Source organism: Martes martes (genome assembly GCF_963455335.1).
Source record: "Martes martes genome assembly, chromosome: 4".
NCBI classification, from domain to species: domain Eukaryota; kingdom Metazoa; phylum Chordata; class Mammalia; order Carnivora; family Mustelidae; genus Martes; species Martes martes.
This window is the reverse complement of record NC_137891.1, coordinates 67,508,805-67,522,127: the sequence shown is the minus strand read 5'-3', so window position 1 is coordinate 67,522,127 and position 13,323 is coordinate 67,508,805. Positions and strand designations below refer to the sequence as shown.

Sequence of the window (13,323 nt, the reverse complement as noted above, 5' to 3'; positions counted from 1 at the left end):
TGTTTGCCTGGCTCAGGTGGCCAAGAATTCTGGAGTTTCTGCACTTCAAGAGATTTTTAACAATCAGAAAGATGGTCTTGGCAGGCCACCACCCCCAGGGTACTGCACAGACAGCAGACTGAAACAACCCCAAACTTCCTGTGAAAAGGCTATGTATCATGTATCTTCAGCCTAAGAGGCAGAATTCAGTTTTCACGTACATTTAGAAGCTATGGAGGCAGTCCTAGGGAATGTGAGCAAAGTGACACCATCTTGGCACATTCCCTTGGCCAGTTCCTCTCAGAAAGGAGCTTACACACACATCTGGAGCCCCAGTTTTTGCAACTGTCACCCAGGGCTAACCTCCAGATCTCCTGGTCAGGAAGCCATTAGGGTTTATAATTTGATCCCACAGGACTGTATATATTTGCATATTTTAAAAACTGCTGCCTAAGGGTCTGGCTTCTCATCAGCCTGAAACTAGGTGCTAAATGGGATTCCTCCCCTTGGAACACTGACAGGTCTTGGCACACCCTCAGCAACAGGAACATATCAAGAACAAACCAGGCTGTTGATTAAGAGGTAAAATGTGACATCAAAAACAAAATATGAGGGGGGAGTAAAAATGTAGTGTTTTGGAATGTATTCAAATTTAAGTTGCTATCAACTTAAATACACTGCTATACACATAGGATGTTATATGGGAACCTCAGAGTAACCGCAAATCAAAAACTTACAGTAAATACACAAAAGAAAATGAGAAAGAAATCTAAATATAACACTGGAAAAACTCATCATACCACAAGGGAAGAAAGAAAAAGAAGAAAGGAACAGAAAGGAACTACAAAAATAGCCAGAAAACAATTATTAAGATGTCAGTAAGTACATACCTGTCACTTGCTACTTTAAATATAAATGGACTAAATTCTCTAGTCAAAGGCTATGGCTGAATGCATAAAAAAACAAGACTCATCTATGAACTATCAACCAGAAACTCACTTCAGAGCCAAAGACACAGACGGGCTGGAAGTGAAAGGATGGAAAAATATATTCCATGCAAAGAAAACAAAAACTAATGCAACTATACTTTTATCAGACAAAATAAACTTTAAAACAAAGACTGTAATAAAAGACAAAGAATGGCATTACATAATGATAAAGGGGTCAATCTAGCAAGAAAATACAATATTTATAAATATATATGCACCCAACATAGGGGCATCAAAATATATAAACCAAATATTAACAGACCTAAGTGGAGAAAGAAGAAAACTGGAAAAAACACAAAAACCTGAGGATTAAACAACATGCTACTGCACAGTCACTGGGTCATCAAAGAAATCAAAGCAGAAATTTAAAAGTATTTAGAAACAAGTGAAAATAGATATATGACATACCAAAATCTATGGATATGTCCTACAGCAAAAGTGGTTCTAAGAGGGAAGTTCATAGCAGTACAAGCCTAGCTCAAGAAATAAGAGAATTCTAAAATAATCTAAATCTACACCTAAAGGAACTAGAAAAAGAAGAATAAGTGAAGCCCAAAGTTAGTAGAAGGAAGGAAATAAAAATCAGAATGGAAATAAAGAGACTAAAAAGAGAACAGAAAGGATCAATAAAACTAAAATCTAGTTCTTTGAAAAGATAAACTAAATTGATAAATCTTTAGATAGACTCACCAAGAGAAAAAAACAGAAGTTTCAAATAAATAAAATAAAAATGAAAGAGGAGAAATTACAATTGATATCTCAGAAATACAAAGAATCATAAGCAAACAATTATATGCCAACAAACTGGACAATCTACAAGAAATGGACAAATTCCTAAAAACACAATCTTCTAACACTGAGTCAGGAAGAAATAAAAATAAATTGAACAGGTTGATTATTAGTAAGAAGATTGAACTGGTAATCAAAAGCCTCTCAACAAACAAAAGTCCAGGATCAGACTAGTGAATTCTACCAAACATTCAAAGATTTAACACCTACCCTTTTCAAAATCTGCCAAAAAATTGAAGAAGAAAGAACACTTCCAAACTCATTTTACAAGGCCAGCATTACCCTGATATCAAAACCAGACAAAAAAACAAAAAACAAAACAAAACAAACAAACAAAAACCCACAAAAATTACAGGCCAATATCCCTTATGAAGACAGATGCAAAAATCCTTAACACAAAATATTAGCAAACTGAATTCAACAATGCATTAAAATGATTATATGACATGATCAAGTGGAACTTAATTCAGGGATCCAAGGTTGGCTCAACATTTGCAAATCAATCAGCATGACACACCACATTAACAAAAGGAAAGATTAAAACCATATGACCTTCTCAACAGATGCAGAAAAAAACATTTGACAAAATTCAGTATCTATGATTAAAAAAAAAAAAAAAAAACCTCTCAACAAAGTGGGTATAAAGAGAATGCACCTCAACATAATAAAGCCTATTTATGACAAACTCACAGCTAATATCATACTCAATGGTGAAAAACTTAAAACTTTTCCTCTAAGGTCAGCAACAAAACAAGGATGCCCACTCTCCCCACTTTTATTCAACATAGTATTGGAAGTGACTTTATTGCCTCTAGTCCCCTACCAACCAGCATGTAGTCAAATGTTTTCGAAAGGAATAGAAAACTGGATTTCATCACCTAGTTTTGATTCTCAATTTTATGTTTTACCATACACTTTGACAAAATAGTATAAAAAATTTCAAGAACTTCATTAGATTGATTAAAATTGGAAAAATGAATAATGCCGTTGTTGGCCATACGGATGTATCGCCTGCTGGCTTAAGCATAGACTGGTGCAGACCTTCTGGAAATAACTTGGTAGTAGTACTTAGCTAAATTAAATGTTCCTTATGACAAAAAGTACTCTTCTTTGGATACAATTCTCAAAAATATTTTTATACAGTGGAGGGCATCTCCCATGGTATTTATCATAGTGTTGTTTATAGTGGTGGGAGGCAATCATGGAGTCCATCACCGGTGGAGAGGTAAAACATAGTGGATGCCAATTATAAAGTATTCTGCAGCAATTAGAAACAAATAGCTGGATGTTTACATAGCTATATGGATAGGTCTTAGAAACAATAGGCCATAATGATAAAAAGAAAATAGAATGATCTGTCTAACATAGTAATATTTGTATAAACTAGAATGCATGAACAAATGTCTTATAAAAATATACAAAAACAAAAAGATATCATCAAACACAATAATATGACTGCATGTAATAGGAAGAAGAACAAGAATGGCAGTGAGAAATTGAGAACTGGGGATTAAATGAGATAGATTGATGGATAGATGATAGGGAGATAGACAGATGACATACAAGTGAGTCAGCCATTTGGTTGAGAGAAGCCTATACAAACTAATGATATGGTGCCATGAACTAAGATATATAATTAACAACTTTTTCAACTTGAAATCCAGAAAGAAACTTAAACAGTCTAAGAAAACTGCTAAGTTTCCAGGGCAATAATATATTATTGATGTGGCACACTCCAGATTGAGATTAAGTCTAAACAATGAGTTGTGGTGTTGCTCAACCTTCACTCTGGCTATAAGACATATTTACCATGAGCATCATGTCTGCCTCCTTGAGACGTCTGTCAGTTACCAGCCAACAGTGAGAGCCTACAATGGGACCAGTCCACTGGCTTAGCATCTTCGGCAGAGACAAAAGCTGCTGCTAGATAGCAAGCTGGAGTGAGACAGCCACTAGCAGAGAGTAAAGACATCTTAAGGTAATATCCAATAGTCTAATTCTCCAACAGAGCCATAGCACATTGCAAACTGCAGTGTCTGGCAGCCCAACCTAGGCAACTGGACAAGTCATAGTTCTAGAAAACCTCAGCCTTGGCAGCCTGGGCAAACCCAAGAGTAGCCTTCACATATATGAACATAAAGCAGACTTCACTCTCACTCCTTCTAGCCATTCACACATATATATTCATAGTTTCAAGTCTCAAGATCACATAGAAATGAAAACATTTTACAGCATTTGAAATAATTCATCCTTCAAAAGAGTCCCTCTTAGAGAACTCATATGCAGATGGAGGATTAACTGTCCAGAGCTAAGTTGTCCAATATGGCAGCCACTACCCACATGTGGCCATTGAACACTTGAAATATGGCTGATTCAAATGGAGATGTGGAGACCTAGTCTGATAAAAGAATGTCAAATATCTCATTAATAATTTTTATATTCATTAAATGTTAAAATGATATTCTGGAAATAATGCATTAAATAAAATATGTTATTAAATTACTTTCACCTGTTTCTCTCCACTTTTTTTGAAGCGGGTAGTAGTAAGTTTTAAATTACATCTGTGGCTCACCTTCTATTTCTATTAGACAGGGTTGGTCTGGGGATTTACGTGTTGATTTACAGCTTCTCTTTCAGTTTAATAAGTGAAACTGAAGCCTAACTATTTTCCCACAAAGGTGTTAAATTCTCTCTTCCAGATGCTACTGTTCAAAATCATGTTTGGTCCCCTAACATTTCTTATCGGTGGTGATTCCCACTAGAAGTTTCTGGCCTTTTCTATGTTTTTAATTCTATTTTTTAGTCTAAATAGAGCAAGATCAAATCACAATAGAACAAGAGGTCCACATAGGTTGGGAATAGCCTGCAAATACCATGATGATCATCTAAATTACATTAGAGTTGCTCAGGTCTTTTGTGCCAAGATAACTTGTAGGATCCAGAAGGTCTCTTCTAGGCTTCTACTTGCAATCCTGGCATGAAATCTCACTGACAATCAAAGATAAAAAAGAAATGAAAACAATCCATACCCAAATATGTCATTTTCCACCATAAGGGGAAGTTGGGAAATGGAAATCATTCACCTCTTATTCCCAAGAGTCAATGTGATAGAAATTAAAGATTTTTAAAAACAAGATACTCCTTTGAAATTAGGGGGGTGGAGGCAGCTTTAATTAGTAAAAATATGGCTTGTGGAACTGAAATCCTGAAATGTCACTAAAGACCTTTATTAACTTAGGAATAGAGCACCTTTTCTAGTTTGATTATTACCACATAAATATATCACCACTCTTTTATTATTATTATTATTATTTTCCTTCATTTGAGCTTGATCCCTGGAGTCAACCCTTAGTTGTCAGGGGACTTGTTGTAAGTAATGGTCATTTGTGTTTCATAATTATCTTGAATCAACACAATTAGTTCCACATTCTGCTGTTTTCTTCCTAAGGCATCTGTAAACATTTTTTATACAATTCCAGCAAATAGCTTTTGGCAATAATTAAATTTTTCTAATTAAAAAAAAAAAAAGTAAAGTGATCCAGGATAGCTATTTTAAATGTGCTTTACAGGCCCCTCCAAGAGTATGAGAAAATATTCTTCAAGATGCCAGGAGATTTTCTCTTTCAATTATCAACCATAGTTCCACAATTTAGAATGTCTTTGGTCACGGTTTTAACATGGTTAAATCAACACAAAGCCTGAAGGACATTCAATTTTTTAAAAAGTACTATATTTAAATAGTGTTTTAAATTTCCTGGGAAAATTTTTTATTCACTTCACAAAAAAAAAAAATGTATTGAACACCAACTACGTGCAAGGCAATGGATGTGATGGTATCAGATTTTTCATGTGTATCAGAACTACCTACTTAGTACCTTAGCAACTCTGATTCAGTGAATAAAAGCTAATCCCAGTAATGTGCACCTGTAACATGTAACCAAGATGATTCTGAAAGAGGGGGGACTCAAACTCCCACTTTTGAGAAGTACTAAGAGCTTCAAATTCTGTCCCTTACTCTTGAGAGAGGTGTGGAATACGAATGCTCCCCCCTGAAAATCAAAGGTGGTTACGTGTCTCATATAATTTCAGTAAAACTAAAATGACCTAAATGCAGTGGTCTTTCCTCACCTGCAGCTGGGATAGCATGTGTAGGAAGAAGGTGGAAAGGTGGGTGTCATTTCTAAAAAGTCTACTTTGGATATCTAAGAAGTCTCTCTTTAAGAACTGCTCCTAAAATAATATTCTCTAACAGGTTCTTCATAAATAGGCAAATCTCCTACTGAGTGATAAAATCTATAGACAGGAACTAAGCATGGAAAATGCCTTCTCTTCAGGCCACTTCCCTGAAAGCATTTAGAGCCATCTGGAGGGTGTGGCCACCAAAACAGGGTCACTGAACACAGCCATTGTGCTGTGTTCTCTCCTAAGCCCCGAGTCCCTTCACCGATGCCATATTCAGATACGTGTTTTGTTTTGTCTTGTCTTGTTGTGCTGGTTCCCCCAAGGAATAGATTTGGCAAATTTTAAATAGTGTAATTACAAGCTGACAAGGGAGGTTTTTCCAGTGTTCTGAGGCCTGAAAACATAAGCGGTGCTGCTCGCCCATAGTCTAGAGACCTAGGGAGGGAGAGAACATGGCCTCCTCTCACAAAAGTGAGGGCAAAGGGCTGGGCATTGAAGGCTCATTCTTGTGAAGTAAAAGTGTGGGGTGAAAGTCCTTCTCTATTTGTCGCTCCGAGTTCTAACAGGATCTGAACTAGAGAAGATGAAAATCAGAGTATATGAATGAAATACCAGCATATACCAGTATCAGTAATGGGGTATCATTAAGTATCATATATCATGACAGTGTGTCAACAAAACTTGAAAGATTAAAATCAGCAAGGCCCACCCTTGCCATAATGAAGAACAGCACCAATCCCACCTCAGGAATAGAAATCTATGGCCTCAGCCTATCAGGATGTATTTCCCACTGTGGACTCAGCATCCTGTTTGAAATTACAGTATTATTTTCTTTAATTCCCCCCCAAATTAATCTCCAGTAATAAAAGGTAATTTCCCTATCCACATTTGGCAATTGTGAGAACATTTAGCCACTTTCAAGTCAGGTGTTGGCACTGCAAGGAAAAGACACGAGGTAGTTAAAAATTTGAAGAATATGTCAATTGGTAAAATTAGATAAAAAGTTACGCTGTGTTCTGCCCTACATTTGGACTATCGCAAGTGAGGCAAACTTTTCTAGGCAAACTGCTGAGGACTGCCAATTTAACAAGCTGTTCCATGCTGCAAGGGACATATTTATGGACATACTTTCAACAAGACGTACCTAGTGCTACCAAGCTGTGCTGTACTAAAGAGCAGAAAGAATCAGAATGATAGATGAAAAAAAAAAAAGGATTTCACACATGGGTCTTATTAAAATCAGATCAAGTATTCTGAAATTTACAGGCAAAAATATTTAAAATAATGACAAGGTTGTTGCCATGATCTCAGGAGAAAACACCCAGAAAATGTAAAAGATAAGATTGACACAGCATGTTTAGCTCAGGCTGTTGTACAACAAGGCTCTTGGAGAGAGAGAGAGGAAAAGCCAAACTACATTGTGAATCTTCTCATTTTTAATTAGTTGGGTCAACATGACTCGAGTGCTTTTCTCATGGATGGTTTTCAATATAAAAATTACTGTTCACAAAAATCTTTCAAAAAAGATTGATTTCCTGTCTCTTTATCTTTTGACGGTCCAAAAGTCACCTGAAATGACTACTAGTACTATGAGTACTAGCACTTACTTATTTTGAGAAGCCATTGGCTATTCCCTATGATAGCACTTCCTTATCCTTGGGAGTGTGTTTGGGATACTGATGAGTCAGACTGTGCTCTATTTAAAACTCGCTACCTATTTCTATTTCTGGAAGTGGAGCTATCAAATCAACTCAGAGCTCATCTTCATTGTTCTGGAGGGGGGAGGGGGAATCATTGCTCTGTGGAAAGAGTATGAAAGAATTGTTGGGGGGTAGTTTGACAAGAACCTGGCATGAAGCTGCTTTGATGATTGGCACTACCCTTCACACATACATTCGTTTACATCCATCCATTTATTTGATCCAGAACCCTTCAGGAGAATGATAAACAGGACCAAGAATGTTTTACTTTGATAATCAATGTCATTCTAGCATTTTGGATGGTCACAGGTGTCTGAACACATTTTTACCACAAAGGACCAGGTAGTGAATATTCTAGGCTCTGTAGTCCACAGGGTGTCCCACAGGTCCTCCACTCTACTGTGTGAAAGCATCCATGGAAGCTATGTCAACAAATGAGCACAGTTGAGTTCCAATAAAACTTTATTTACAAAAACAGTAGCGGGCTGCATGTGGCCCCGTTGGCTGTAGTTTGATGACCCCCTGCACTAAGGTGAGTCCAACAGAGGCTGCCTGCAGGAGAAACAAAAGGACCCCTGAGGAAGAAAGGAGAGTCCATAACTGCTGACCCAACTCTAGAGTCAGGATCGCTGGAGAGGAGGACTGGCCCTAGGCCCCAAAGTGGCCAAGACTCAATTCCCTTCTGATGGTCACTCTGGAGCCAGTGCATCCCCAGGGCAGGGCTGTGGGTGTGAGAACTTAGATTGCTGCTTGCACAGGGCTTTAACCCTGGAGGCTCTGGCCTCCTTGGGCAAGCTCTACTCCTCCCTTCCCTGATCCTCCTGTGGAGAAACCACCCATGACCCCATGATGGTCTTGGCAGAGCAGCCTGTCTATAGTCAGGACATCAGCTTCTAAACTTGTGGGGTTTGCTGATGATGGCAGCAACAGCAACAGAGAAAGGGGCTCTTCTGCAATTTGACCAGATGTTCGAATTTCATCCTTTGTAAAGTGATGTATCTATGGAGCTCTTTGGACTGAGCAGGTTCCTAGATGTCTTAGTTTTCTCATGAACACCATAGAGAAAGAGGAAATTGGATGACATACAGTTAATATCATTTGAATAACAAAATAAATGTGACCTCCTCCTCTATCCTAACCTGATGAGGGGGCGGCATTGACTATAGTTATCAGTTAACGCTACAAACCAGGGGAGTGTCTCCTCTTTGTTCTTTGGACAAAGGTGTTAAGCTGGTGAGACCCATGGATTCAGATTCTCTCCCAAGACAAGGACTGTGATGTAATCATTAAAAGTCTTCTTAGATGGAAATGAGAATAACTCAATGGATAAAAAAATCAAGGTGGGTTAAAAGAAAGTTGGTGTCCAGAGACCTAACCTGGGTTCAGTTACAGAAACAAATCATTTCCACTAGTCACTCCAGACAAGGAGACAAATCAGGATTTTATTTGATATTAAAAAGAGTTTGATATTAAAAATAGTTTTCTTCATATTTATATACACGTTAGAGTCTTCCCATTGCATATTCACGCACTGCTTCATTTTATCCTGAGAACAATGTGTGAGGCAGGTGGAAACAAGTGCTCATATTACTGCCAGGATTTTTTCAGACATAACAATTATGACCCCCCTCAAAATGTCAATGATCTGTTTAGGGTCCCAGAAGAGCAAGTATGGCTGTACTGGTCTTCATCCCAGTCTGTTTGTTTTGAATCCCATGTTCTCCCCACCCTAGCCGCCCCAGTACCTTTACTTGTACAGCCGCTCAACCAAGCCACATCTGTCCTGGTCAAAGGGAGCCTGGAAGGTGGGCAACGGAGCAACTCAAATACTCACTGCCCACATCTCTTGGCTGAAATGAGTTGTAACCACTTAGTGATGACCTGTTCACCTCAGGCTAGTTCTTATTCTTGTTGGAATAAGGTAGAAAGCATCACAGAAGAGAAACTGGAGGTCACAGAGCAAACAACCAGGAGATGCACAATTTCGTGGGAACAGTACCAAGCAGATGTCCAGCATATACTGTGAAACGTTGGGCAAGTTACTTGCCTTCTCTGTCCTCAATTCCTTTACCAGTAGGATAATGAAAGTACCTACTTCAAAGACATGCAGTACAAGTGAATTGACTTAAAAGGTATAATGTGCTCATAGCGATGCCTAGTAGACTGTTAAGTGCCACACAAAAGTAAGAGACATAGACACAGAATGGTGTCAAGGAAAGAAGTCTTGAGCAAGAATCAGAAAAAGGAAGGAATCTGGTCTGGCTAGATGTGACCAAAACCAAGTTGTTTTACCTCTGAGCCTCCTATTTTCTCCTCTGTGAGTAGGAGAAAACACTCTCTATCTAAACTGATGTAGAGAAGGGCTGGGAGTGCTTTGTAAAGTACTGGTCAAATGGTAAACTATGTTGGTAATTACCTTCTTTTTGAGGGACTTGTACCACACAGTGCAATTTTACGACTATGAAGCAGAAAATGTCAGAAAGTGATTTATATAAAATGTAAATACAACCTGCTCACCCCTTCTTAAAATTCCTTCCATCACACTTAGAAAAAAAAGAAAAGAAAAGAAAAGAAAGAAATGTCATCATCTGCCCCATCTCGAGCTGTCAAAATCCCAAGCATACAGAGTATTCCAATAATTGCCACCATTTATCGAGTCTTCACTCTGTGCTTGGCCCATGGAGTTGCATGGATTACCTCATTTAATCCCCATGGAAATGCAGTAAGTATAACAAACCTAGTTTTACAGATGAGGAATCTAAAAGTTACAGAGGTTAAATAATCTGTCCCATGTCCCATGTCAATCTGTCCCATGTCCCATGTCACCCAGCAAATAGTGAAGCCAATTCAGTCCAAGTCCTTGTGGTCCCAAGGACCATGACTTTAACCAACCACTCTACATGTTCCCTCCATTAAAAGGAATCTCTCCCGGGACACCTGGGTGTCTTAGTTGGTTAAATGTCCTCCTTTGGCTCAGGTCGTGATCCCAGGGTCTTGGGATCTAGTCCCATGCTGGGCTTCCTGCTCCCCTTCTCCCTCCCCTCACTCTCTCTTTCAAATAAATAAATAGTATTTAAAAAAAAAAAAAAAGGACTCTGCCCTACTCAGAGATGATACAGTACTTTGCTCATATTCTTTTCAGAGGAATACAATTCTATCTTGAGTTATGATTTTTTGTGTACATACCACAACGTAACTGCTGGTTTACAGGCTTCCCAGAAATGGAGGATAAGCTTTTGCATCTCTGAACATACCCTAGTTGCCAAGCAGGTGCCTGGGTACGGGTGGGCTAGCAGCAGGACAAAGTGCCAAGAACAAAGTCTGAACTTGCTTGAGTTGCCTTACCTGAGAATGAGGTGAAAAATCCCTACTTCACAGGTTTGCTGTGAAGGTTGTCAATGATGAAAGTCATGTGATTTAATAACAAGCCTGATACCCTTTATTCAGGGGATGACAATGCACCACAGATTGGAGGGGTCCATTGCCTCACAAGCAGAGGGATTTTGGGCGAGAGCAAGTTTCACTGAGCCTTAGAAGCAGCAGCATGGATACAAGGCATGACTGACGAGGAGGCCAGGGATTTCCTTATTGGGTTAGCAGGGCCTATTTTCTAGGGTAAGTTAAGCTAGCTAGAGCTGAGTTGGAGGATTGCGACCGGTGGGTGGTAGGTTTCCCTGACAGTGAAATGTTTCCACTAAGTGTAGGCTGGCCGGGGTTTAGATTTGTGACATGGGCTGGGCTACTGGGGTGGCCTCCATTTTGTGGGTCTAGATATTACCTTTGTCAGGGCCTATTAAGAGAACCACTTTAAACGTGCTGTGCAGGGGCGCCTGGGTGGCTCAGTGGGTTAAAGTCTCTGCTTTCGGTTCAGGTCATGGTCCCAGGGTCCTGGGATGGAGCCCCGAATCAGGCTCTCTGCTCAGCAGGGAGCCTGCTTCCCTCCCTCTTTGCCTGCCTCTCTGCCTACCTGTGATCTGTCTGTCAAATAAATAAAATCTTTAAAAATAAATAAATAAAGAAATAAATAAATAAAAGCACTGTGCAAACCACAGAGAGCTACCAACGTGGTCACAATTCAAGTTGATTAAGTCATACTGAAATCAGAGTGGTTCGTGGGATACACTGGCTCTTCACCAAGAAGAGGTAGAGGCCATAGGGATATAAACACAGATGGAGCACGACCCGGACTACCTGCCCAATTTCCCTGGCAGGCAGAATTTTAAGGAAAGCAATGAACAGATAAGTAATAGTGAAGAAGGAGAAAAAGGTGCTAAAGGAAGACAAAAGTACCGAGAAGGGGTTACAATGTGAAACACACACCCTCCCCCAGGGCAGCAGGTGGGCGGTCTGCCCATAACTTCCCTGTACCCTCACCTGATCTGCACCTACTGCTGGGTTATGGCGGAGCGATTTTTGTAGTTCATCTGAAGCCTCTCCAACCAGAAAGTGCTACACAGGTGTGAGGTGCTGGTGCATCACAATGGCCTCCTCAGTGGGAAAGCCCAGCCTGGGTCAGCCCCTTCCACCAGGCCTGTCAGAACACCAAGGTCATTCACGGGAGATGGGATTCACTATCAGGGATTCAAGCTCTGCTGTGGCATATTTTAGCTCTAGAAACAACTCCAGGTGACTTCTGTGAGAGACTGACTATATTCATCAATTCTTAATAAAGTTTCCACCAGGTTTACCAAGGGAGCCTTAAATGGGGAGAACAGCTTGTTTCCTTGACAGCAAAAATCGACAGTTGTTTTTTTTAAATCTTTTGTTGTCTGTTAAGAATTCCATCGAAATAATAGATGCCTAAAAACACAAGGAAACAGCATGCGGGTTTTTTTGTTTTTTGTTTTTTTTTTTTTCCTTCCAGCTTTGGGGTTTGCTTCCAAGGAGACTGACAAGAGGAAGGAGGAGGGTTTCTGAAATGTGAGCGGTGGGCTACAAAGACCCTCAGAGCCAATGGGGGGACAAGTTATGACTCAAAACTTGCCTTTCCCCAAGTCAAGGAAGTGTTTGCAGCCTTAGGACCAGCAGCTTGCTGGGGAAGCAGGAAGGCAGCATTTCAAAACAAAAACAGACAACAAACAAACGCTGCAGAAAGGGCTAAACCCCGGCCCAGGCAAGCAGCTCAGGACCCGGCCCTGATTTCGGCCGCTCTGGGGGCTCCATGCAGCCCCCAGAGCAGCGCCCCGCCGCGCGGGCCTTCGGCCCAGGCCCAGGGGCTTCCTCCAGGCCCAGGGGCTTCCTCCAGGCCGGGGTTTCTGTCGTGGGCGCGGGGTCTGCGGCTGGCTCGCCCCGGAGCTGTGAACCCCTGCGTTCGCCAGGCCCATCGATTATTAATGAGCCATCGTTAAAAGACTTGCCGGGGGAGGCTCCAACTGACTTGCCCACTCTATGGAGAAAACAAAGAGGATAGAGGTGGAAGGGGGACTGGGAGGGGGAGTGCGGGGCGCACTGGGGAACTAGGCGAAAATGCAGCTTTCAAGTTCAAAAAGCTTATTTTGCATGAGAAAACACACGGGGACTCGAGGATTCGTCGTAAGCATCCCCCTTCCCCCATCTTTAATATCTGCTCAGCAAAAAGTCAGGATTAAAACCGTCGGCCTCTGGGACACCTTAAAAAAAAAAAAACCCTTTCTTCTGTGTCCTTAAGTACAAGGGTAAAGACCAGCTTTCTCTGTCCAAGTCGG

General features: G+C 40.4%; 1 protein-coding gene across 1 annotated transcript in view; it reads left to right on the top strand.

Annotated features, from left to right (window-relative positions):
- LOC308340609 (uncharacterized protein) overlaps positions 1–13,323 on the top strand; it is a 286,411-nt gene that overhangs the window by 253,049 nt on the left and 20,039 nt on the right. The gene's annotated exons all lie outside the window — the stretch shown is intronic.